Genomic DNA, 26,302 nt, shown 5'->3' on the forward strand with positions numbered 1-26,302 from the left:
TTAGTTTGGTTCAGAGTCTCACTTCCCAGGTCCCCTCTGGGAATCCTGTCTGATCAGAATAATTCTGTAGAAGAAGGTGAGTTCTTGGGTCGGTACAGGATCAGTGATGCCTCAGAAAGAGGAGACTTGATTTCTTCCACGGGGCCCCTGCTGTTAGCTGATGCTCAGCGGTTTGAGTTAGCACAATGAAGTCTTTTTCTGGGAAGGGACTATTTGGGAATAAACTTCCATGGATACCTCCTCACACAGCCCTCCAACCCTGTCCCTTGGCTGTTAGCCTTTAGGGAAATAGAAGGAGCAGCTTGATCGGAGTTTTCCTAGAAAAGCCCTTAGATGGGCCCATTATGGAAAAGAAGCTCTTTTTGTTTTCTTTGATTAATTACAGTATCTTGTTTCTCAAAGCACATGTGGCCTTGGATCTTCCAATGGACAACAGCCACAAAGGAAGGGCCATGGCTGCCTGGAGCTTGACAAGGACCCCAAGACTAGGGCCGGTGCAGGGGAGCGGGGGTGGCGTACGTAGCCCTGTCGTCAAGGACTTGGCTCTTCACTTTTTACCATTGACGTAGTTCAGGTTGTCCATTTCCTTTGTGTTTTCCTGCCAGTGTGAATAAGAGAAATATTAGTGTTTAAAGATTTCTTTACAGTTCCTTGAAAGCTGGCTGGGTGAAGTCAGCCAGAGAATTATATAACAGCAAAGCTCATTTAAAGCAACAGTGTCTTTCTATAGGGCTGTGGGGTTTCATTTATTGGTTTTGTTATAAATTATAAAGAAAGAGCTACTAATTTTATGAAGAAAATAGAAGGACCCTCCCATTCTTACTTTCTGTTCTTTCACTGGAGGGGTGCAATTTCTAGGGTGTTGGTAAAAAAAAGAAAAGATACAATACCTCTTTCAAGGAAGATAAGAAAAAATCATGTTCATTAACCTCAGGCAGTCATAGCATACTTAACCTTGTTTGAATTCAGAAGAAAAAATAATAATAAAGAGAAAAGCTTTCTAAAGTATTTGTTTCTTTTTTAAGAGTCTTGGGAATTTTATAAATGTTCAGCTATTTTTTCCTTTCAAAGGGAGCCAGACCCTTTGAGGTAGGGAAGGATTCAAGCATCAGGTAATCTACTACTATGATGTTCTCTGTGGTGCTTTAATACCTATCAAAGTGCCTACCATGCATTATCTCAACTGATCTCCCCATTCCCTTGGTTTGCCCTTCTGTTTCTTTCCATTTTAGAGATAAGAAAACTGAGGCCCAAGGTTTCTGTGACTTGCCTGGCATCACACAGCTCAAATGGAGACCAAATTCTGCGATTCTGTCTGTCTCTTTCTGGCATCACCCTGAAAAGGCCCCCTTCTCCTTTCCTGTATACCAGTGGATCTCAACCAACGGCAACTTTACCTCTCAGGGGACGTTTGGAAATGTCTGGAGGTATTTTTGGTTGACACAACTGGCAGAGGAGGGCACAGGTACAGGTGCTACTGGCATCCAGTAGGCGGAAGCCAAGGATGCTGCTATACATCCGACGGTGCACAGACTGCTCCCACAGAGAAGTATCTGGCCCTAAAGGTTAATAGTGCAGAGGCAGAAAAGCCAAGGTCGGGACTGCGCCCCACATCAGATGGAAGTTCCAACCTCTGGGAGTTGCCAGGGCTCCTCTGCCCAGCGACAGGCTTGGCCTCTCTCCCGAGGCTGCCACAAGAGCTGAAGCCACTGTCTAGAATGCCCTTTGGCAGCGGGCAAGTGTCCCCTGTGGAGTTTCCTGCGGGACAGGCAGTGCATCAGCTGGAGCTGCTGTGTGTTATAATTTATAGTCGCAGGACGCCTGTCTTCATTTAGCAGCAAGCTCGCTGGCAGCTGCCCTGCCAGGGAGGAAGTGAGTCCCGCAGAGGCCCGCAGCACCCCCCACAGCTGACAGCCCGTGGTATTTGGGGACGGCTGTTGCTCGGAGGCACCTGGGAATAGGCCAGGGTGGAGATGGCGCTGAGCACGTGGTCTCCCCTTCCGACCCATCCGTCAGCAGCGGCCCCTGCCAGAAGATGGCCTATTGAACATTTCCAGGAATAGCACTGCCAAGCCTGTCAACTGCTTTCTTGGAAATACACTCAATAAGGATGGCGGGCCTCCAGCAGGGAGAGCAGAAAGCCCGGCCTGGACCACGCCACTCAGAAACGGCAGGGCCTGGCTGCAGGCCCTGGCAGTGCCTTGGGGAAGAGGAGCTGTAGCTTCTGGAGTCGTTTAAAAACGTTCTCGGCGTGGAGGGGAGATGACCACACCTTTCAGGAGGTCGGGCCCTGCTGACCTCATGCAACCCCGTGACCTTTAAATGCCTGCTGTGTTTGTTCAGCCACCAGCGGACTGGAAGGCTATCCGGCTTGGAGGCCAGGTATTAACTAGGTATTAACTGTCAGCAGTGATTGACCTCAGTGTCATCTGGGGAGCCTTGGCCATCACTCCTTGTGTTGTAAGCTTCACTCTCAAATAGCGCCAAAGGAACATAAGAAAGGGCGAGTATTCCCCACTCCACCCCACCAACCCCACGCACACTGTGACTGTGGGGATACAGCAAATAAGAGGCAAAGATGTGATAACGAGAGAAAAATCTTATAAGCCACCCTTCCCCTCACCCCCTGCAGAAGTAACCTTCCCCCTCACAGAGGCCTGACATTCCTGTTGAAATTTGACCACTTGGAACTCTTTGCTCTCTGAGCTACGGCCTTCTCCAGCCTCTGGGGGGGTTGCCCAGGGGTTGCCAGGCTTGGGGATGCCCTAAGAAGGCCAGCTGCCTTCAAAGAAAACTCCTTAAAGATGTAGGCATTATAAAAAAGCAAGAAATCAAAAACCGCTATGTGGAGGGTTCAGGGAATATTGGTTCCTCACCTTTTAAAAATAATAATAGCGTTATGAAGTTTACCACAGAGCAAGTATGGGACATCTATTTCATTTCTAAAAGCCACTGATTCACAGGACAAACATTATTCGAGACCCACACTGACCTACAATTAGTTGGTGGTAGGGCTGCCAAATACACTATCAGATGCCCAAGTAAATTTAAAGTTCAGAAAAACAACAAATAATCTTTTTGGTATAAGTTTATCTACAAGTCCAATTTACCTGGGCACTGTGTTTTTATTTGTTAAATCTGGTCACTTCTATTTGGGGGGATAAATTGTCCTAGTTGTTAATAACAGGGAACAGCAATACAGATTCAACACATATGAAAGATCATAGCTGTTAGAGGAGGAAAGCAGGGAAGGAGGAGGGTAACAAGGAAGGGGAGAGGAAGATCAAGAAGAAAGGGAGATAGGCATAGTGAAGGAGAAAGAAACTAAGTGAAAGAGAAACAGGAAGTACTGAGGAAGGATGAAAACAGGAACATCTCAGAAAGACCTAAAATGCTGAGACAGTTCACAGGATGCTGTTTCCCTGGGAAATGCCGTTTCCTTAGCTAAACACTGTTCCTGTATCTTTTGCTGCTCTTTGTTCTATCTGGTAAAACCCACAGTGACCACTAGGGAGTAATGAGTCCTCAAGCTATGATGGCAGCATCTAGGCCAATATTACCCTGGAGGCAGGTTGAAACCAAACCTAAGACTATATCCAACCCTAAGACCTGTTCCCCCATCCACTCACCCTACTCACCCGCACCCACGTTGCTGTCATCAGAGGATTGTGGATTTTCAAGGAATTGGCATCTGAACAATATAACGGAGCTGGTTGTCATGATTCTATGGAACTTTTTTGTTGTTGACGATGATTCGGAAAATCAGTAGCTTCTTTTGCCTCGGGGTGAAAGTGGTGATGAGCAGGGCGTGCATGCAGACAGCAGAGATTTCCTGAGTTGTTAATCCCCTTGTTCTCTCACCTGCAGATAGGAGGCCAGGTTGGCCTGACCCAAAGAGAGAAGCCTTAATAGGCTTCTAGGGGGATGAGAGAGGCATGCCTCCTAGGGAAAAGCTGTCATGGTGGTGGTGGTGGGATGGAGGGGACCCTGCTTTGGAGCCCCCCCATCCCACATGTATCCTGGGGAATGGAAATGGGGCTGCCCTCGGTTACCTGGGCTGCGCTATTAGATGTGTGATACCAGAGCAAGGGAATAGGTCTCCCCATAAACTCCAGTGAGGAGCAGAAGAGACTGACCAGTGGCCCACCGTATTGTGACTCTATTCCAGACAGCTGCTCAGACTGTGGCCACACGGGATGTTGTCATTACAACAGTAGCTGACACCCGGCAAGCATCTCCTCTGGGCCAGACATGTGGGAGGTGCTTTATAAACACTGTCCCAGCTGGCCTTCAACAACTGCCTGATGTTGTAGGGATACTATTATCTTTCATATTACTATTTCCCTAATTTAAGAGATAGAGAAATCACGACCGCAAAAAGTTAAGTTGCTGTTTCAAAGTCAACTGATTAGTGAGTGTTCGGGCTGAGATTTGCCTCCAGTCCGCCTAACTCCCAGCTCAGGATTCATCCCCGTCCCTCCCGTCAGACTGCAGAGGTCAAATCCCAGCTCCATTACTTACTAGCTGCATGACCTTGGGTAAGTTATTTAATCTCTCTGTGCAACTCCTTCGTCATCTATAAAACGGGGGTAAAAATAGTATCCAGCCCATGGAGTTGCTGTGAAAATTTAATGAGTTTGTGTCAAGCACTGAGAACCCAGTACTTTACTTCCCTTACTTCATCCACTCCTCTAACAATTCTCGAAGTAGTTAATATTATTATCCTTCTTTACATGTGAGGAAACGGAGGCCCAGAGGGCTAATTAGCTTGGTCAAGGTCAGTAAGTGGGACAGCTGAGATTCAAACCCAGACAGACTGATCCATAGTCCATACTTATAGATTCTGCCTCTGTACACTTTTATGTGTTCATTTCATAGTTTCTGCCTTTTAGAACTGGGACGTTGTCAGATGGCATTTTTGTATACTTACACCTGTGGACAAGGTCCAGGATCTTCCTTAAAGCTACCAAATACATATCCTTCATAGTAGAATTGCTCAGAAGATTCAGCTTTTCTGAATTTGCTCTCTATCTCTGCTTGTTGATAATGACTCTAGTCGTCAGGCTAGGCTAGGCTACAGCGCAGTAACAAATAAACCCTGAAATCTCAATGCTGTTATCACAACAAAGGTTTATTTCTCCCTCACAGAAAGCCTAAGGAACTTTCCTCTCTGCATTGACCTTGTGGCTCCACACAGACATGCAAGGTCACAGCCAAATGAGACGGAAGAAGTGGAGGAGATACTCCCATTAACATCCACGGTCTGGTCGTGCCTCTTCTACTCACAGTCCTTTGTGCAGGATAGTAACATGGCCTCAACCCCTGCAAGCGAGGAGGGGAGGGGAGCACATGGATTTTCCCTTCCCAGAGCTGTGGTGGTCTCTACCTCCATGAATAAACCCAGCTCCTAGCCTCAAGTTAAGAACAACTGCTAGCAACTTTATTAACCAGGTTGTGAGAACCCCTTTCTTATTAATTATAGTCATGTATTTACTTGAATTGAAACCTCTTCATTTGTTCATTCAATAAATATTTATTGAATGTTCCCTCTCTACCAGTATTTTTAGGCCCCCAGGAATATATCAGTAAATGAAACAGAATAAAGCCACTACTTTTGTAGAACTAGCATTCCAGTGGGGAATGGGAGAGGATAGACACTTAACCCAAAAAATAAGAAGGTGGTATAATATATTAGGTGTTGATATGTGCAAGGGAGAAAGATAAAACACGGAAGAGGGGATCAAGGTGTGAGTGTGTGTATGTGTGCATTGAGGGGATGATTTTAAATAGGGGGGCTAGGGAAGGCCTTCCTGAGAAGGTAACATTTGAGCAGACATCCAAAGAATGCAAGAGGGCTCTGGGGTGAAAGCATTCTAAGAAGAGGAAGTAACTGGCGCAAAGGCCCTGAGGCAGGGGACTGCCTGACGTGTCAGAGGACGGCCCTGTGGCTGAGACGGTCGGAGAGCAGTAGAAGACGAGATCAGAAAGGGGATGGGGTGGGAGGTACTGACCCTTGAGGACCTTGTGCTTTTACTCCTGCTTAAAAACCTCCATTTTCTCCTCCTTGTCCTAAGAACCTGGTCCTGGCTCCTCCCCCACCTCCCAACACACCCAGTGTTCTTCTCTCAGTCCCCCTGTGGCAGTGCCTCTCAGACTTGAGGGGCATCAGGACCACCTGGGGGGAGTGTTAAATCAGATTTTCCATAGTGGGGCCTGAGAATCTGCCATTCTGCTGCTGGTACAGGGACCACCCTTTGAGAAGCACAGCCCTAGTGTGACAAGCTCTCTCTTGCTTTTGGGCTTTTCTACTTATTTCCTCAGGAAATCTTGCCTGGATTCCTGGACAGCACCAACTGCGTAATTTGTGAGGTCCAAGGCAACATGAAAATACAGACCTCTTGTTCGAAAAGCAGGGAAAAAAGGTTCAGTTACAGGTAAAATATAAAGCTTTTCCTATATTATTTATAATAATTTTATTTATAAAATGTGATAAGTGTAGTGATACATGAGTAACAATACAAATGTTTTTTTTTTTAGATGTTGGGGGTAGGAGTTTATTAATTAATTTTTTTATTTATTTTTGCTGTGTTGGGTCTTCGTTTCTGTGTGAGGGCTTTCTCTAGTTGTGGCGAGCGGGGGCCACTCTTCATAGTGGTGCGTGGGCCTCTCACTATCGTGGCCTCTCTTGTTGCGGAGCACAGGCTCCAGACGCGCAGGCTCAGCGGCCATGGCTCACGGGCCTAGTTGCTCCATGGCATGTGGGATCTTCCCAGACCAGGGCTCGAACCCGTGTCCCCTGCATTAGCAGGCAGACTCTCAACCACTGTGCCACCAGGGAAGCCCACAAATGGTTTTTTAATGGTAAAACATATTTTTGATGTCATAATTTTATATAATACAATGAATAATACTGATTAATATGATACCGAGATTCTTCTGGTTTGCTTTCCTACATATGCATTCATTAGGTCATAAAAATGTGTACTTTTAATAACTTAATTTTCAATTTATATAATTGAAAGCAATGTCATTTGCTGTTGGCAAATGTAAAATTACAAATATTTTTTGATAACTTTAATTTTGACAATTAAAATCTACTAATGCAATTGTTACCAGAGCAGATAAGAGAGTTTTATAGGCTATGACAACATTGGGATACACATTTGGTAAATTATTTTGAAATATAAGTTTCAGTACATCTAGAGGTGATGATTCCCGTGGAACTATTTTCTACAGAGTTAACGCTTTATACAAATCAGTTTCATGTAATTCTGAATTTAATATGCAAATTTATATTATTTATAAATAATTAAATTAGTGCTATATACATATAGCATTTATATTACCTAATCAGTTAATTATATGATTTTTATACACAAATTTAATGTTAGTTAGTATTTTCTGACAGTTCCTGCAACTTGTGAAAATCTATAAGAAACCAAAGTGGCTTCATGATTTTTATATAATTCAAAATGCCTGATATGCATTCTATCACTGTATCTTCAAATATAAGAAAATTCATTTACATATTGTCTTCCTTGTTAATTGTTTATCTGAAACATTGTGTGAAGGCAGTGTTCTATTCTATTGAATGGAACAATCTTTACATTTAATTTCTATTTCTGAGCCCATGTATGTTTGGTTTGCAATGCTGTAACAGTTTTCAAAACCAGAAATTCTAAATTCTTTGAAGAATTTTAATAAGGCCCTGACATGCTTTATTGCAATGTCAATGTGTACACCCTTAATTTGTAATAATTTACTGACAAGCTTTACCACCTGAGTGCCTGAGTGTCCTGGTGCTCATATTAGAGAGTTAATATTTGTGCAGATGCCACAGGGACAGGCTCTGGGGAGAAACGGGTTAGCCAATCTCCCACCATGCGTCCCAGCACTGCCCCTGGAACCACTCCACTCTCCCACGGCTGCCACTGCTGCCACCACCACTGCATCTGCTATTGCTGCTGCCGCCATCAACCAATCTGGGTCCAGGTCCCAGGCAGGGCTGCCCTCGTTGCTCCAAGGGGCTCTGGACAGCCCCAGGTGTGCACATGCTCACCAGAAGGCCAGGCCGGGTGCTTGGTGCTGCCCGCTGCCATGCCTGTGTGCTCCAGCCCCCACGTGTGTGCACTAATGCCTGGCACAGCAGCTCTGCTCACACACGTGCTCCATTGTCCTTTCTGACTTCACAAGTTCAAATATAACATAATTAAGAATTTCAAGACTCTGACAACAGAGCATTAAACCAAGCACGTTGTCCCTTCTGAGTGGCCCTGCTTGCACACCCACAAAGTTGGTCCTGTTCCTGGGCTAAGTGTCTTACCCTAGTTTTGCCCATAGAGCATCTTATATTATTCTCTAACAGTGTGTCATCCTAAATTATTTAATGTCTGTTTTCCCTGCTAGACAGGATCAGCAAACTATGACCCATTGGCTGAATCCTGCCTGCTGCTTGTTTTTGTAATGAAGTTTTATTGGAACATAAAAACTCATTTATTTCGGTGTTGTCTGTGGCTGCTTTCATATTACAAGGAAGAGTTGAGTAATGCAACAAGGAATGTTTGGCCCAGGAAGCTTAAAACATTTGCTGTCGGTCCTTTATAGAATTCTACACTAGACTGTAAGATCCCTGAAGGCAGGAATCAGGTCTGTCTAGAACAGTGCCAGGCATATAGAAAATGCTCAGTCAATACTTGTTGAAAAACAAAAGAATTAAAAAATGAATACATAGAGAGCCTAGTATTTTTTGAAGTAATTTATCTTAAAGAAAACCATGTACATTTTGTTTGATTTCATTTTTTGTTTTCGTATAAAAATTGTGTCTAAAGTTACTTGCCACACCGTGAAATTGACTCTCCAGGGAAATGTAAGGTGTTTGTCTTGTAGTTGGCATACCCTCCTGACATGTTGCTATACTCCTTAGTCTAAAGAAGCACAGGCATTGAAAATCCATCATTCCTCATTAAATAATATTTATTGAGCAAGGCGTGGGGCTAAGCGTTACGACAGGAGTGATAATAATTTGCACTTGTATCTTACCCAAGAGAATTTTACAGGCTATCGACCAAAGGAGAAAAGACTTGCAAATAATATATTATATACACAAGCAACTATGATAAATAGTGTTCAGTGCAGAAGGAAATTTCTGGATCAAGTGCTATCATCTTTCAGAGTCAGGACACGTTCCTTTTGACTGTGAAATCAGAAGAAACTTCTCACCAGGCATTCTTTTGGTCTCAGATCCAATCCCTGTTCTTTTTCTGCTTTGCTCTGCACCACAAGGAGCTAACTCCTGCAAACTTTATTTCCCTGGCTCCCCTGCCAACTGATTCCAGCTGAGTCCCTTCGGTGGGTGGCCACAGAGAAAGACCAGATGACTGGAGGAAGGGGGAGGAACCAGGGTATTTCTCCTCACTCTCTGAGCCTCAGTTTTCTCACCTATACAATGAAAAAACCAATAGAGTATTTTCACAGGGTTTCTATGAGAAATAAGACAAGGCATGCAAAATGCTTAGCATGATACCTTATATATAAAATAAACATTCAAGGAGTAGATCTATTATGGCTTTTAGCCTTGCTTAGGTAAGTGGAAAGAGTGCAGTGATCAATAAGTGATGTCTGCCAAGAGTGAAGGGTTGGGGGGTAGTGCTATGTGAGAGGAATATTTACCCAACCCTGATCTCTTGGAGCTGTATTGTGGAGATAGAATTGAGAGGACCTGGCAAATGGATTGACAGACTGGTAAGGTATTGGGAGAAATCGAAAAACTGGGATAGTGATACCAAAAGTAGACATAGGCAATGAATAAGAAAAAGTAGGTTTGGGAGAGAGGATTATGAATTCATTTTTAGATAAGGTGTTGTTGGGCTTTTTCCAATTACCAAAAAACCAAAACCCCAAAACAAAAAAACAAAAAAATGGTACACTTAAGAACACCACAAGAGATGGGAGATTTTGATAGAAATACACGTGTGCAGTGAGTTAGCAGAGAAAACCATCTCAGCAGCTACACGCTCAGACCTAATGGACAACTGGAAAACTATGCGGGAGACCACAGCAATTCCAGTTACTATAGTCTTCTCTTAAGAGGAGAAACCATTGTTCTTTGCTTACTGAGTCTTCCCTGCTCAGGACTCTCTCTGCTTCTGGTTCTGTCTCTAGATTTCCTCTTCCTGCCTTTGTGCTGTGGTTATATTCTTTGCATCCAGCATTCAAGATGATCAGACTGCATATTTACCATTTAGTGTGGGGCTTCCCAACTAGGATGCATTCTCAGCTCAGACCACCTCACAGTTTCCTTAGGTCTGGCCCATATTGGATGTCTTTGGCTTGGAGTGGCAGCTGTGGCCAGCATAGCAGTCACCTGACAAGGTGTGTCAAAGTCCACCCTCTCAGGAGCTGTGTAACTAGCTGTGAAACCAGTAGGTTTTATGGTGTATACATGGTGAGTGAGCTGGAGATGTCATTGAGATCTCCATGGAGCTGAAAGTAAGATTGGGTCATGTTGAGAGAGCACTGAGGAGACTTAATTACCTCTAATGTTATATATCCCATGCAAATTCAATCATACAAGATCAAAATCTGTCCAAGGTTCAGGGCAAAGAAGTCAGAAATTAAAAAGATGGTTCTTCCAATGGAATCCAGAAAGTTAGACAATTTGCAGAGGAAGGGATTTTCTTACTGTCGTTTATAGGGACTTCACCAATTTTTTTTCTTTTTTTTTTTTTTTTGGCCATGCCGCATGGCATGTGGGACCTTAGTTCCCTGACCAGGAATCGAACCCGCACCCTCAGCAGTGAAAGCATGGAGTCTTAACCACTGGACCACCAGGGAATACGTGGGACTTCATGCATTTCTTAGAGGAACAACCTAGAAATTGGCTTGGAAGGGTGGGTGTGGTGAGGTTAGGGTTTTCTTACTGCTTTGAGAATAAAATAGTCTACAGTTTAGGAAAACAAACAAAACAACCCAACCCTCTGTGATTCTTCCCAGAACTCTTCAAATCCAAGACATCCATCACATTGAAACTTAAGGGGCCCAGAGCTTGCAACACACATATTCCAAGGATAAGTTGATATGAGCTCACACATATGTATTTCTTTAAAAACAAAGAGAGGAAGGAAAAAAAGAAAGAGAAGAAAAAAATTTAAAAAGCAGTCTTTTGAAAATCTATTATTGATGGAGACAGATGGGGCTGTAAGGGGGCAGGTGGATGCTTGCTCTTAAAATCCCAGGTGAGGACAAACAGGCCAATTCTTTAGGCAGCAATACCTGATAGATGGTATATGCACTTTTTTTTTTTTAATCCTTCAGAGAGAAGTGCCCCAGCATGCCAAGTCTTGTGTTAGAATAATTTAAATGAAAAATAATGAATTCCACAGACACTATTGAAGAAGCGGAAAATTTTAAATGATGGAAAATAGCCATATCCTATCCTCTAACCATACCCCCTTATTATATAAGTACTTTTATCATTTTATTCATATTCGTATTTAATTTTTATGTAATGGTCATTGGACCCCCTTGGGCTCACCATGCAGAACTTCTGGGTCTGAATGCTGACTCCAGCACTTGGCCTCTCTATGACATGGCAAGTTACTTAAACTCTCTGGGCCTCGGCTTTCTCATCTGAGCACTGGGATAGTAATAGTACCAACTTGAGGATTAAATGAGACAGCTTCTATAGAGTGCCTAGTTCAGTGCCTGGCACACAGTCAGTTATAACCGTTATGCTCACCCATCATTAAAATAAGGCAGGGGCTTCCCTGGTGGTGCAGTGGTTGAGAGTCCGCCTGCCGATGCAGGGGACATGGGTTCGTGCCCCAGTCCGGGAGGATCCCACATGCCACAGAGCGGCTGGGCCCGTGAGCCATGGCTGCTGAGCCTGCGCGTCCGGAGCCTGTGCTCCGCAACGGGAGAGGCCACAACAGTGAGAGGCCTGCGTACCACAAAAAAGAAAAATAAATAAGGCAGCTGTAAAATTTCAGGTTGGCTGGGACAGGAGAACTTAGCAGTTGAAGTCTGTGTTAGCCTCCCCATCTTTTTCCTGTCCTGCAATGATGTATTCTTGGGTCTCCTTCCTCTTGCTGTCCAAGACCCCACCCAATCCAAGATGAAAGAAGTAACACACGTTGTTAACTGTGCACTCAACATATGCTGGAAAGACACATACTAGGATTTGGGAAAACGAAACAGTGATGCTAGCTGATCTCGTAGAAAGGTGGCCATGCTCCAGTGCCGTGCCAAGCTCTTCATGGGCATCTTCTGAACCAGCAACCTATGGGGTGGCCACCGTGCTTTTCATACAGTTGAGGAATTCGTTTCTCAGGAAGGTTACTGTTATGGGCTGAAGTGTTTCCCCCTCAAATTCATATGTTGAAGCCCTAACCCCCAGTTCCTCAGAATGTGACTGTATTTGGAGATAGGGCCTTTAGAGAGGTGATTAAGTTAAAATGAGGCTATTGGGATGGGCCCTAATCCAGTCTGACTGGTGTCCTTATAAGAAGGGGAAATTTGAATACCAGGGATGCAAGCACACAGAGGAAAGGCCATGTGAGGACACAGCAAGAAGGCAGCCACCTGCCAGCAAGGAGAGAGGCCTCAGAGGAAACCAAACCTGCCGACACCTTAGTGCTGGACTTCCAGCCTCCAGAACTGTGAGAAAATTAATATCCATTGTCTAAGCCACCCAGCCTGCTATATTTTGCAGCCCTAGCAGACTACAGTAGTTACATAACTTTTAAAATCTTATGGAATATTCATTCTTTAAAAAGGATATTCTGACATAGGCTGCAGCACAGATGAACCTTGAAGACATTATGCTAACTGGAATAAACCAGTGACAAAAGGACACCTACTGTATGATTCCACTCAGATGAGGTACCTAGAGTAACTAAACTCACAGAAACAGAAAATAAAATGGTGGCTGCCACGGTCTGGGGGAGAGAAGAATGGGGAGTTATTGTTTAATGGGGACAGAGTCTCAGTTTTGCAAGATGAAAAACGTTCTGTAGATGGATGGTGGTGATTGTTCCACAACAGTGTCAATGTACTTAATGCCACTAAACTGTACACTTAAAAATGATTAAAATGGTCCATTTCATGACATGTATATTTTACGCAATAAAAATTTAATTAAAAACAAAAACTTGGGGGGACTCCCATTCTTCATGAAGTTCGGTCTCACTGAAATCTTGACTAACTGCTTTTGGAAGGATGAGAAAAGGAAGGTTGAGGAGAAGGAGGGAGTGGGGAGAGGAGAGGCGGCACTGGGGACGGGATGAGGAAGGCCTGTTGGCCTCTGCTGCTCTGTCGGAACACTGGCCTGCAGATCCAGACGAAAACTATCCTGACCTCACCTGCCTCTGAGCACTGGATCCATAACGTGTGCATGTGATCCCTGCCTTTTCAATTACGACGATGGAGGAGAACATGATTTCCAAATGTGAGGCTAAATTCCCTGTGATTTTTTTTCTTTTAATGCCTTTTACCTCCTCCTGTTTCCCCACATCTCCTGGCCCTGCTGTTTATCACACACAGAAAGAAAACGTCCTCAGTGGTGGTCAGAGCGCTTTGCTAATTCTTCCACAGCAACAAAAATCCGATCAGCCTCTCCTCACGGCCACCTCAGATTCGCTGACCCTTTCTCTGGGTTCCCTGCCAGACCTACAACCTGAGGGGTTAGGCCCTCAGTGTCTGCCTGCTCTTTTGGTTTGAACTGACCCATGTGGCCCTGCCCAGGGAACCCCCAGGCACTCCACGCTTGGACCCTAAGAAAGGCACTTGCCCAGGTGCTGCCTCTGTCTGCACTCTGCCTCCACCTCCCCAGGTGGCCCCTGAAGGGATGCCATGTCCTTCCTCCGGGACCTGCGAGTGGTAAGTTTCTCTGCGTCAATTTCTCCTATGATCTGTTGTTGAACCGCATCTCACCATCCAGCACCCTGTGCTCCAACCTAACAAATGTTAATTTAACAAAGTCACAGCACAGAGACAAACCCAAACTGAGGGACATTCTACAACATAACTGGCCTTGAAATCTTCAAAAGTGTCGGGTTGCAAAAGACAAGACGTAGAAACTATTCCAGACTAAAGGAATAGTCTGAAAAGAGACAGACAACGACTGTCGCTCGGTTCTGGACTGAGTCGTTTTGCTGTAAAGGACGTGATCGGGACAACTGGCAGAACTCAGATGAGGTCTGAGGACTAGACCATGGTGGTGTGCATTTCCTGATTTTGAAGCTTGGACTGTGGTTATACAGGATGATGTCCTTGATTGTTGCGATTGCACATGGAAGTATTCAGGAGTGATGGGCCATCAGTTAGGCAACTTAACTACCAAATGGCTTAGAAAAAAAATAATTCTTTGTGCTGTCCTCCAAGTTTTCTATTAGTGTAATTTTGGTTCAAAAAAATAGAAGAGAAAGAAGCAGTACCTTGTTTGTTTAGGAGGTAGCCATGCTCAGCGTTTTTTCAGGTGATTTCAGGTACCAGCCTGTGATGGTTCCTGACCTTGAGTCACCTTTGTGAGTTTTCCTGGTGAGTGGAGATGCCGGCAAGATTTGGGAGGCTCTTGAATGCTGGCCGGTGACAGCATGCCTTCCATATTTGATGTCTCTTGGTCATCCTTTCCTTTCTCATAGTTTTCTTGTTATACTTCCCTGTCCTCTTCAACTTTTGTCTTCCTTTAAATGAATAAAAATACGACTTCACAGAATAAACGATAAGGTGTTAATTTGTTGTTTAGAAATCTGAGAAATGAATGCTCTGATACTGAATTTTTATTTTAAATTTTCCCTTTTTTCCCAACGTAAAAAGGAAATATTTTTTAAAAGATTCACTGACACAGGTAGGCTAAAATCAGCTTTAAGGTATTTCTTCTAGTAAAAAATAAATAAATCAGTCACATAAAGGCTAGTAAACTTGATTTTTAAAAATATTTAAAAATATAGGGATCTGGATGGAAACGGGGGGAAGGAGAGCCATCAGATGAACGAATCTGTCCATAATCTTGCTATTCAGGTAGAAGGACTCATGATGATTTGACGTGTGAGTTTCCAGTTATGTGTGTGTGTGTTTAGAAACTTATTTTTTTAATGGAAATTACACTATACATGCTGTTTATGATCTCACCTACTTAATAATATTCTTCTACAAAATCATTTTTAAAGGTTAGCTAGTAAGATCCCACTGGGTATGAATCTTAATGTAGTTTACTAACCCCAGCTGAGGTTGGATTTGACATTAGACGTGGACTCCCTCCATGCCTCAGATTTTTGGTTCACATTGTACTTCAATGTGGAAGAAAAAAACGGAAGACTTGCCAGGTTCTTTCTGGGAGGACTTGTATTGCTTCCCACTTTCCCATGAACAGAATTGGGCTGTGAGAGGGAAATTTCGAGGAGTGATTGAGATCACACTCCTGAACGGATGAGCTGGGTTCGAAACCTGATTCTCTCATCACCAGCTGTGTGAGGTTGGGCATGTTACCTAATACCTTTGTGCCTCAGTTTCTTCATCTGTAAGACAGGACGAAATGAATAGTGTCCATCTCACAGGGTTATTGGAGGATTAATAAGCTCTAAGTAGCTAGTACGTGGTAAGTGCTTACTGGTGTTGGCCATTGTTAATACTCTGAACAAATGTAAGAAGCAACTTTTGAGGTCTGCAGAATGCTAGAAAGACACCAAGTGGGGCAAGCTCCTCCCTAGGAAAGGAAATAGTCTTCTGTGTTAGTGGCGAGCAGTAATTATGATGGAAAAAAACATTTTCCGAAGTCTGGAGCTGACGTATACTCCTTGTGACATTTTAATCTCTGAGTAATAGATTCCATTGCCTGCAGAGCTGTGATTTTTCAGTTTATTGCTTTTTTCCTCTTCTCTCTCAAACCTGATTCCTCCTCCTCTCGGCTCCAGCCTGTCTCCAGCGACTGTGAACTGTTTCTGGACAGTCCCCATTCTGGAGCCAGGTTCTTTACTCAACTCAGACAAGGGAGCCTAAAGCCCCAGCAAGACACACTGCCTTCCTTGAGGAAGGTAGAGAAGGCCTACTGTGTGCTCCATCCGTCACATCCCCTTTCATGCTCCCAACAGCCCTGCAATGCTGATACTGCGATGATCTCCACTTAAGGTGTAGCCAAGGGGCCGTGCTTGGGCTTTGGAGTCAGCGAGCCCAGGTCTGGTTTTGTGACTCACACGTTCACTGTGAACACGGGGCAAGCTACTTAACTCCTCTGAGGCTTGGTTTCCTAATCTCTAAAATGAAAGGGACAATAATAATGCCAGCCTTAGAGGGTTGTTGGGAAAATTGAATTAAATCGTATGTGTAAAGTATGTGGTATAGCCCCTAGAGCATGGGGCATGCTCAGTAAATGCTAATTACCATTGTTGTTATTGTTTAGAGTTGAAAAAACTGAGTCAAGGTAGTTATGATTTTTATTATATTTTGCAGGTGAGAAAAACCCCTCTATACCCATCTCTGAGTTTAGTCCTTTTCCCACTGTACACAGTGACTTGCCTCTCCGTGGCCAGGACTACCATTGTCCTGTCTTATTGCTAATAGAAATTTTAGATGGGTGTAAAGACTACATTTCCCAGCACTCCTTGTGGCTGGATGTGGCCATATGACTGTTTGGCTAGTAGAATGTGCCTGGAAGTGATATCTGAAGCTTCCTGGTTAGGTGTTTACAGGAAAGGGATTTGCTTTCCTTTGCATCTTCTTCTCTTGAATTGACTACACGGACTTTTACGTAAGAAGAATATAATCCTCTATGTGTTTAAACCATTGTATTTGGGGTCTTTTTGTTACAGCAGCCAAAGTGACATAGAGAAGGAGCAGTAGTGTCAACAGTAGTAGCATCGACAGCCAAGAGTCAGAAGATCTGGGTTTCCTGGCCCTGCCCCTCATGTGTCGCATGACCAAAGTATTCGTTTTGCTCCCTCATCTCACAACATTTACTTTGCAAGCAACTGTACTAGACATTAGCAATACAGAGACAAATAAGAAACAGCCCCAGAAATGATCTAATCTACCTGTGGTCTTAGTGATGTTATCCATGTCAATTCCTGAGGAGATTATACTCCCTTATAGAGGATAAGGATTCAGTTTTAGATGCAGGCCAGGGCTCAAGTAATTTCTACTGGTTCCAGAACTTTTGCGGGTCCCAAATGGGCTCCAAATCTGTTAACATAGTTAGAAAAATCGTTGGTGCCTGGACACTTACTAGTTGCAAATCTTTGGAAAGATATTGAACTTCAGCTCCAATGGTTCAGTGTCAAATAGAAATAATGGCACTTGGAAGATTAAAACATGTGTGAAGCACTTAGCACTATAATCTGACATTTGAGAGACAGTCAGTAAATGATGATGAAGGTGTTAGGCTCGATTCTCTGCCACATGTAAAGTGGGCTGTGGAATGAGCTGGCTAAGAAGACCCTCTGAAGGATGAGCATCACCTTTACCTCATAGGGGCTATGAGGCTCAAGCGAGGCTGTGTTGGTTAAAACCCTTTTTGAGAGGGTGATGTGGTAGTGGAGTGGTCTTAACATTCAAATCTGCAGCATTCCACCCTACTTACCTCCGTCCCTCAAATTGCTTTCCTTGTCTTTGCCAAGATCCCGTCTGACAACTGCTGCTCCATTTCAATGCTTTATTGTCAATTCTGAGAGTTTATGTTACCGGCTGTTGAGCATCTAGTCTCTGTGTCCATTGGGATCTATCCATATAAAACCACAATTAATCAGAAATCATGAAAAGAAAAAAATTTAACCTAATCATTAGATTATATGGACTCTACATTTGAATATTCATAACAAGTTACATATATATATATAAAATCTTGTGTTGAGAGCATCTGGAACTCAAAAATTATATATATATATAGATAGATCATATATATATCATCTATATATATATATATATATTCCTTAATTCCACAGAGTAATGATTATTATCCTAATTTTATAGGTAAGTATACTATCGTTCAGAACAGTCCTAATTTTATAGGTAAGTATACTATTGTTCAGAACAGTCATGTAACTTTCCCAGGTGCCTAGTGGCAGGTCTCTAATGAAGCTAATAAAGTTTAAGTTCAGTCCTCTCACTTATACAAGCCTCTTCCAAGTCTCTGTATTGATTTTTATTTATTTATTTATTTATTTATTTATTTTATTTTTGGCTGCATGGGGTCTTTGTTGCTGTGCACTGGCTTTCTCTAGTTGCGGAGAGCGAGGGCTACTCTTCATTGCGGGGCACAGGCTTCTCATTGCGGTGGCTTCTCGTTGCGGAGCTCGGGCTCTAGGCACGCAGGCTTCAGTAGTTGTGGCACACAGGCTCAGTACTTGTGGCACATGAGCTTAGTTGCTTTGGGGCATGTGGGATCTTCCCGGACCAGGGCTCAAACCCGTGTTCCCTGCATTGGCAGGTGGATTCTTAACCACTGTGCCACCAGTGAAATCCCTCTGTACTGATTTTGAATCTATGCATTTCATATTCTTTTTCTTAAATGCTCCCCAGCTTGTATATGCTTCAGGCCCTACAAAATCTAGATTCTTCCCTGTAGGGTCACACAGATGCTAAAAAATGGAGCTAGAATTTGAGCGGTAATCATTTGAGATTTCAATTGAGTTTAAATTTGCTATAATAGTTCTTTGTAATTTATTAAAATAGTGCTATTGGCACATATAGTTGTGCCAGTGGACCAATATTGATCCATAAGGTTGGGATTAGAATCTCACCATGATATGCCCAAATGATATGCTGGATAAATTTTTTAAGTCCATTTGTTGATGTCAGTACTTCCTAATACTGTCCAAGGTACTACACTGTGAAAAGGACCATACCTTGGTTTTACAGAGCATATTCCCTCTGACTTGCTAAGTGATTGCATGCATTTTTCTTATGGGCCAGAATTATCACTTCCATTTTATAATTGCTAATTGAGCCAAGAAGTAAACATCTTAACAGGAGAACCAGAATAGAGGATGAGGGGACTGTCATGAGCACATATGAGACACCTCTGGGAATTCCCAGATTTGACTCAGTGACACGTTGAAGATGCTGGGCAGCTTGCCTTTAAAATGTCAGTAATTCTTTACCTGACTCCAGTATGTCTGCAGCCTGAAAAGTTCTAACTGATCTCATTTCTTCCCTCACATCTTCCAGCCTCAGACTCCTTCATTCCTGTCCTCTGAACACCCACCATCTTTCAGAACTAGGACTGAGCACGGCAGAGGAGTGTGGAAAAAGGAGCTGGTTACTCTCGCCCAAGAGTACAGGAATGTGAAGGTGGAGAAAAGACGCATGTAGCCACCTTTTGCCTCCTATTATGACTTGGGTCATTGTTGAGGCTTCAGTCACCTTCAGAGTTTACTTGGTAGAGAAAGACAAACATACCTTGAAGCTTCTGATTTCCTCTAATTCAGCCCAGAAGAAGTGCTGTCTCCATACCTTCAGTATCAAGGTCTATCCTTGTCTTATCAGAACAGTAAAAATTGATTCACATTCAAAACAAATCTCATGGTCTTAAAGATGGGGATGTTGTTTTCTTTATCCCTTGAGAGTAGAGATAAGACTGATTCTGATTTTCTAGGAAGGTAGGGTGAAGGTTGGGTAAGGAGATGGGCAGAGAACAAGCCAAAGCATCTGAATCCTGTGCCAACTTCTCTGAACTTGGCAAGGGCATGGTAAGAAAGTGCAAAGGCATGCTCGAGGTGATCCACAGGTGGGGTCCCTGTGAGGGCATTCAGAGGAGGCAGTGGCTTCTGCCTAGTCCAGGAGTCCGGGGCGATCCACCAATGGAGGGAGTCTTGCTTCCTCCCTTGGAGTCTGAGACAGGGATGTTAGGGAATGTGCCAGTTTCCAGAACAGCTTCCAGAGCTTATTTCTGTCTATTTAAGATGGATTTGAAATTCTGAGCCATCTCCATTATAGACAGGCCAAAAATCTTTATTTTTCTCACCTCTTTAACATTAAAAATTTTATCAATTAATAAATACAGGGGCTTCCCTGGCGCAGTGGTTGAGAGTCTGCCTGCCGATGCAGGGGACACAGGTTCGTGCCCTGGTCCGGGAAGATCCCACATGCTGCAGAGCGGCTGGGCCCGTGAGCCATGGCCGCTGAGCCTGCACGTCCGGAGCCTGTGCTCCGCAACGGGAGAGGCCACAACAGTGAGAGGCCCGCGTACTGCAAAAAAAAAAAAAAAAAAAAAAAATTAATAAATACACACTGGGAAAAAACTAAGAAGTTAAGATGAGTTTATGACAAAAAGAAATAGTCTCCTTTTCTACTTCTCCCTAGCCTGGTCCCTTTTTTTCCCAGAAACCATTTCTCTTTCTAAATTTCAAGGTTTTAAATTTTCTGATGGTTGCCTCCACGTTGATAAATAATTTGCTATAGTACTGCCCTTTCATGATGTAACAGCTTTACACTTTTTACACTGACTTCCTGTTAAGATATGAGAGTTTTGCTTACTTAATCCCTCCTCTAATCCCTCACCCTTCACATACTTACGTCACTATTTTCAGTTCCCAGGTTTTGAAATTTAAAACACTGTAATTAAATTTCTATTTATCTTATTACATCTTATCAGTTGAAACCAGCTCTTGCTAAAGAGTCAGGCTTTAGAAAAGCAAGGAATAAGAATTGTTCTGGGAATCCAAAAGGAGCAGGGATTAATGCACTGTCTTTAGGGTACTCCCCTATGTGAATCAGTGGGGACTCTTAATTTACCAGGAAGAGAAAGTCCGATTGGCTTACATTGGGCCACACACTCACCCACTGGCTAGAGAGTGTAGGTCATGTGGATGAACAGTCTCACTGAGCCTGTATGTTGTGGAGGAGAAATGACCCAAGGGGAAATTGAGGTGCTAGTACTAGCAGAGGGGGTTAAGGATGCTGGGTACTATACTCCTCGATTTGTAAGGCATCCTATATTACATAGTCACCCCTTCCTTCCTTTCACCTCTCTCTTTCCTTCTTACATCTCTCATTTGAATTTGTAGTTTTACACTAACAAGATTTATAATACTCCTAGTCTTTTCTGTGTGTGCTTTGTCTTGCTGATTTTAAAAATTAGAAATCATTAGAGTCTTTACAGTATTATCTTTCTGGAGAGCAGAGTAGTGTGCTATGATTACATTTATCTTCTTACAGTTTTTAATTTTTCCTGGAATTTCTAATTGCCTTAATTTTTGTATTCTCTGCCTTTATCATCTGCTTATGCTCCTAAAATGTCTCCAGCATACTGTGTAGTTTATGGAGGTTCTTTTCTCCCCGGAGCCTTCCTCCTGGAACTCTCCATTTACCTACCTCCTCTAATGTAGCCTGATGGTCTTCTGGGACTGATAATTAGCTGTTGTTTTCCTCCCCTTCGGTTCTCCTTTAAATTGGGCACACCATCCCCTGGATCTTATGACTTACTGTTTCTTTTTTTTTTTTTTTTGCGGTACGTGGGCCTCTCACTGTTGTGTCCTCTCCCATTGCGGAGCACAGGCTCTGGACGCGCAGGCTCAGCAGCCATGGCTCACTGGCCCAGCCGCTCCGCGGCATGTGGGATCTTCCCGGACCGGGGCACGAACCCGTGTCCCCTGCATCGGCAGGCGGACTGTCAACCACTGCGCTACCAGGGAAGCCCAACTTCCTCTTTCTTGATTTACTTCCTCGTTTGACTGGAGCACATCTTCTCAAGTAACTCTCAACTGCAGAATGGATAGGAGGTAAACTTTCTGAGCCCTGCATATATAAAGATATCCTGCCATCATTATTTAATGACATTTTATCTGGGGTAGAACTCAAGTCAAAGACCATTTTTCTTCAGTTTTAAAGATATTGTTCCATTTTCTTTCAGCACCCAGTGCTGCTATGCCCATTGGTTTCTTCCTTTTTCCTTTGTAGATGACCCTTTTCTCTCTCTGAAGCTTTTAGGGTCTTTATTTTTGGTGTTCTGAAATTTCACAGAGATGTATCTAGGAAGGGTCTTTTTAAATTCTTACCTTTCAGTATAGAAACTCTTGTCCTCCATCTTGGGAAATTAATTTGTATTATTTCTTTCTCTCCTATTTCTCTGTTCTCTCTCTGGAACTCCTATTGGTCACATGTTGGATTTTCTGCATTGATCCTCCATGGTGCTGATTTTTTTCTCTCAGATTTTAGGGAATTCATACCAAGCGAAGGAGACAGTGGTGTCATGGAGCGTAGCACATATAGAGTTGGATGACTCACTCAACATACCTTCTAGTTCACCTTCCTCTGCTACAGAGTCTGGACAACTAAAACGTACGTTTCCCAGAACCCCTTGTGGCTAGATGTCAGGTACGTAGTCTACATTCTTCTAATTGGATGTGCTAGTACAAGCGGAGGTGGAAATGATCAACGTGAGATTGCAGCAGTGCACGGGTGATGGGATCTTCTGATGAGGAAAGTGGTAGAGGTGTCTAGTTATTCTGAGGCGGTAGTAGCCATGCTTACATCCTCAGGTCTACACTGGCTGATCAGTGCTAAGCAGCAGCTGTTGCCGTGTTTCTCTCAAGCAGCTGGCGTGGTCGGGCTCTTTCCTGGCTGTTATGTTTAGGTAGGTAGCATTCACACCTGGTTCTCCATCCCTCCCCCAAATTCTGGGAGCCACCCAATATCCTTTAACAAGTCACTTTCTGCTTGAACTCCCCAGAATGGGTTTTGTTGTTTGCATATAGAAAACTTTACGTGGAGACATGCTCTAGATTGTATGGTAACAGAGGCAAAGAGGTCTTCTCCTTCCTGAAATGAAAGAAATGATTTCGTAGAATGAATGGCAACTGAGCAGACACTATTAGGGTGAGTAGAAGTTAGCTGAATGGGCAATGGTAGAAAGAGATTTCAGATAGAAGCGCAAAAGTGAGTGAGCCCATATACATTCATTCATTGTTTATTTAATATTCATGAATACATACTACGTTCTAGATACTGTGCTAGTTTCTTTGCACACAGCAGTAAGATAACCATGAATCCTGCCTACGGGATGTTTACATATTTCCAAATTGTGCGTGTAGATTATGTTACCTTGAAAAAATTTAGATATGGAGGTCACAATAAAGGAATTGTGTGTCCCTGTTCCCATTAAGTACTTGCATCTTGGGAGGTAAAGAAGAATAGACTTTCTTACCTGCATTCCTATAAGTAGTGGTGAGATAATTGTCAGAATACTGGGCATATTTGGTTTTATCTGGGTGATTGTCCTTTTCTGAAGAAGGATGGTCTTGTCTGTCTTCCTTAATCAATGTCTTAAGTGTTGTGTGTTGGTGCTGCAGAAAATCAGGGCTAGAGGAAGAAGACAGGCATTGAAGAGAGGGATAAAAACAGGCCAGTGCCAAGGCCCACTTTTCCAAGTCAGGTTTCATAGTGAAAACTAGAATGTTCTCACTATGAAAACTCTGGATGCCCACTCTCATTTCAGTCTCTTGGCTTTGTTTCTTGGACTCCAAATGGCCAAGACCAGTGATGGCATGACAAGCCCCAAGGGACAACACGTGATGACTGGGGCTAATGCTCCTAGATCCAAGGAAATTTTTAAAAATTTTTTTAACATCTTTATTGGAGTATAATTGCTTTACAATGGTGTGTTAGTTTCTGCTTTACAACAAAATGAATCAGTTATATATATACATATGTTCCCATATCTCTTCCCTCTTGCATCTCCCTCCCTCCCACCCTCCCTATCCCACCCCTCCAGGCGGTCACAAAGCACGATCCAAGGAAATTTGCAGTCAGTCACCTCTGTGTGCTGATGATCCCCTTTCATACCTTGGCTTCATGCCTTGGCCGGGTTTTGGTTTTTTTATTATTATTTCTGGCCGCGTTGGATCTTCGTTGCTGCGCGCGGGCTTTCTCTAGTTGCGGCGAGCGGGGGCTACTCTTCGTTGTGGTGCGCGGGCTTCTCATTGTGGTGGCTTCTCTTGCTGTGGAGCATGGGCTCTAGGCGTGCGGGCTTCAGTAGTTGCAGCATGCAGGCTCAGTAGTTGTGGCTCGTGGGGCTCTAGAGCGCAGGCTCAGTAGTTGTAGTGCACGGGCTTAGTTGCTCTGCGGCATGTGGGATCTTCCCAGACCATGGATCAAACCTGTATCACCTGCATTGGCAGGCGGATTCTTAACCACTGCGCCACCAGGCAAGTCCCTTGGCTGGGTTTCTAATTCATTAATGACTAGAAAGATTATGTCCCTTCCTGATTCACAATGAGTTATTGTCTATAATACCATCCCTACTTTTCTTTGGCTTTCTCCCTTCTGGAAATTGGCAGTTATATGTTCATTAATTAAATCATGAGAACTGGTGGGGATCCAATGGCATTGGCAATCCACGAGGCAAATTCCAGATTCCAATAGTTAGTTGCAGAATCAAATTTTCAAAGATTTCATTGCTAGGACATTTTGTGAAGCCAGTTTACCAAAAAATAATAGTTAACATTTATAGAATGCTTTTTGAGTGCCAATAGCTGTGATAAGCATTTGTATTCATTTTCACCTTTAATCCTCACAACATCACCATGGCAGAAGTATTCTCACTGTTGCCGTTTTAAGATGATGAGGTTGGGGGTGGTTAAGTTTAAACTGAGTCAGTTAATAAGTGGCAGGGCCAAGATTAGGACCCAGGGCAGTGAAATCTAAGGCCTGAGCTCTGATCCACTCACCTCTGTTGTCTCCTGTGGAGAGCTGGTGTTTTTCTTCTGATAATTTATCTCTATTGGACATCCTTCTTCACCCCTGAAATAGAGTTTGAACAAAATTAAGATTTACTTAAGCCAAAGGTTTGATCAAATAAGAATTGACCTTAGTCAGACTAGTTTCACGTGTAGGCATAGCTTAAAATGAAGCACTGAAAGGTCTTTCTCTGATTGCTCTGATGGGCATAAATTCTGCATAAATTATAAAATTTATGGTTCTAAAATAGTTTGGATTTTAACTCAAATGAAAGAAAAGGCAGTGACACATTCTTGAAATTTAAATTGTAAGTATATCCTCTCTAAGGTACCCTCAGGTTACAGGGTGATATTTTATAATGTTCAATGATAACCCGTGAGTGTTGCTACTATTTTAACATGTAGGTTTATTTCCAAGATGTTTAAATGGCATATTGCAGAAAGACAGCTGGATTTTGATTCTTAAAAATCTGGAAATTTAAAAAAAAAATCTGTAAATGATGGAAATGGTTTTTTGGATTTAAGTGAGAACATCCTCCCTGCTAAAACAGCACTCTGATTAGATTCGTTTCTAGAACTGCATTACTAACACATGGAAATGGTATACATTTGTTGCTAAACCATCTGCAGATGGTAGGGTTTTTTCCCAGTAAACACCAGGGGCTGTGATAGAGCTCTTTAGAACAAATGGGCTCAATTGTGCAGCCTCTTCATATGTTGCATAGCCATGTCCTGCTCATTGAACTGGGGCCCTAGTTCTTGAAAACAAAGCCTATTTAACATTAGCAACGGCATCTTGAAAATTGAGAGCTTGCTTCATGGTAGAAGATAACTGGTTGTCTACCTTGTCCTATTCAGCAAGATAGGGACTGCCATAACTCGATGAAGAAACAAAGTAACAAACTATTGGAATCACAGACTCTTAAGAACTGAAATGTGCAGTAAGCATCACTCGGGAGAAACCTCTACAATGTCTGAAAGGTGCTTATTTCCTCTGCTCTGGCTGAATACTTCCGCTGATACGATACTTACCACCCTGCTGAGATGGCCAACCAGAGTTTATTGAACACCTGCGATGTGACAGGCTCTGTGCTAGGTACTGAGGATTTGGAGGCCAACAGTATACCCATCCCTGTCTTCCTAGCCCCTGCCCTCATGGAGTCAGTGATCTAGTGGGGGAGGAGGTGAGTAAGCAAGCAGTTATGGTACGTGTGGGCTGTTTTAGTCACCTCCTATTCACCCTATTGCTGAAAGAGGGATTCCTGACCTAGGGTTATGGGGATGGCTGAATATGCAACACTCAGCACTGGACAGCTGAGACTGATAGCAGTTTATCAATCACATATCCTCACAGCCTGGTGGGGGGCAGGGGAAACCACACGCCATACAAGGTCACACAAGGATGGCACTCAGGAACCGAGTGAACCATCAGGGGCTGTGAGAGGTAGGCTTGTAGTATCAAGAGGGTGAGGAGGCCCCTGGTTCCTGCAAGAGGATGTGATTGGCTTGTTTGACGAGTTCTGTGAGCTGGCAGGAAACTGAAACCCACTGCTCAGGGATTAATGGGAACTGCCCCTGGAGGCTTTGATAAGGAGGGCTGTTTGACTAGGGGAATTATCCATGGGAGTAGAGCGGGG

At 43.4% G+C, this 26,302-nt stretch overlaps 1 protein-coding gene and 1 long non-coding RNA gene across 10 annotated transcripts in view; one reads left to right on the plus strand and one right to left on the minus strand.

Moving 5' to 3' along the window:
• The window catches only part of LOC125960540 (uncharacterized), a 293,564-nt gene extending 283,987 nt beyond the window's left edge, over positions 1 to 9,577 (minus strand). Inside the window, exon 1 of the long non-coding RNA XR_007470319.1 lies at positions 9,439 to 9,577. This is a non-coding gene — a long non-coding RNA (uncharacterized LOC125960540). The remainder of the gene's footprint in view (positions 1 to 9,438) is intronic.
• CRADD (CASP2 and RIPK1 domain containing adaptor with death domain) overlaps positions 1 to 10,755 on the plus strand; it is a 246,893-nt gene extending 236,138 nt beyond the window's left edge. For 8 of the 9 annotated variants that reach the window (XR_007470301.1, XR_007470305.1, XR_007470306.1 and 5 more), the window contains one exon: positions 1,233 to 10,755. The gene's annotated coding sequence lies outside the window, so the exon portion shown is untranslated. The remainder of the gene's footprint in view (positions 1 to 1,232) is intronic. The other variant, XR_007470302.1, reaches the window with a different exon arrangement.
• Positions 10,756 to 26,302: the final 15,547 nt, after the last annotated feature.

Source organism: Orcinus orca, chromosome 11 (genome assembly GCF_937001465.1).
Source record: "Orcinus orca chromosome 11, mOrcOrc1.1, whole genome shotgun sequence".
Taxonomy (NCBI): Eukaryota; Metazoa; Chordata; class Mammalia; order Artiodactyla; family Delphinidae; genus Orcinus; species Orcinus orca.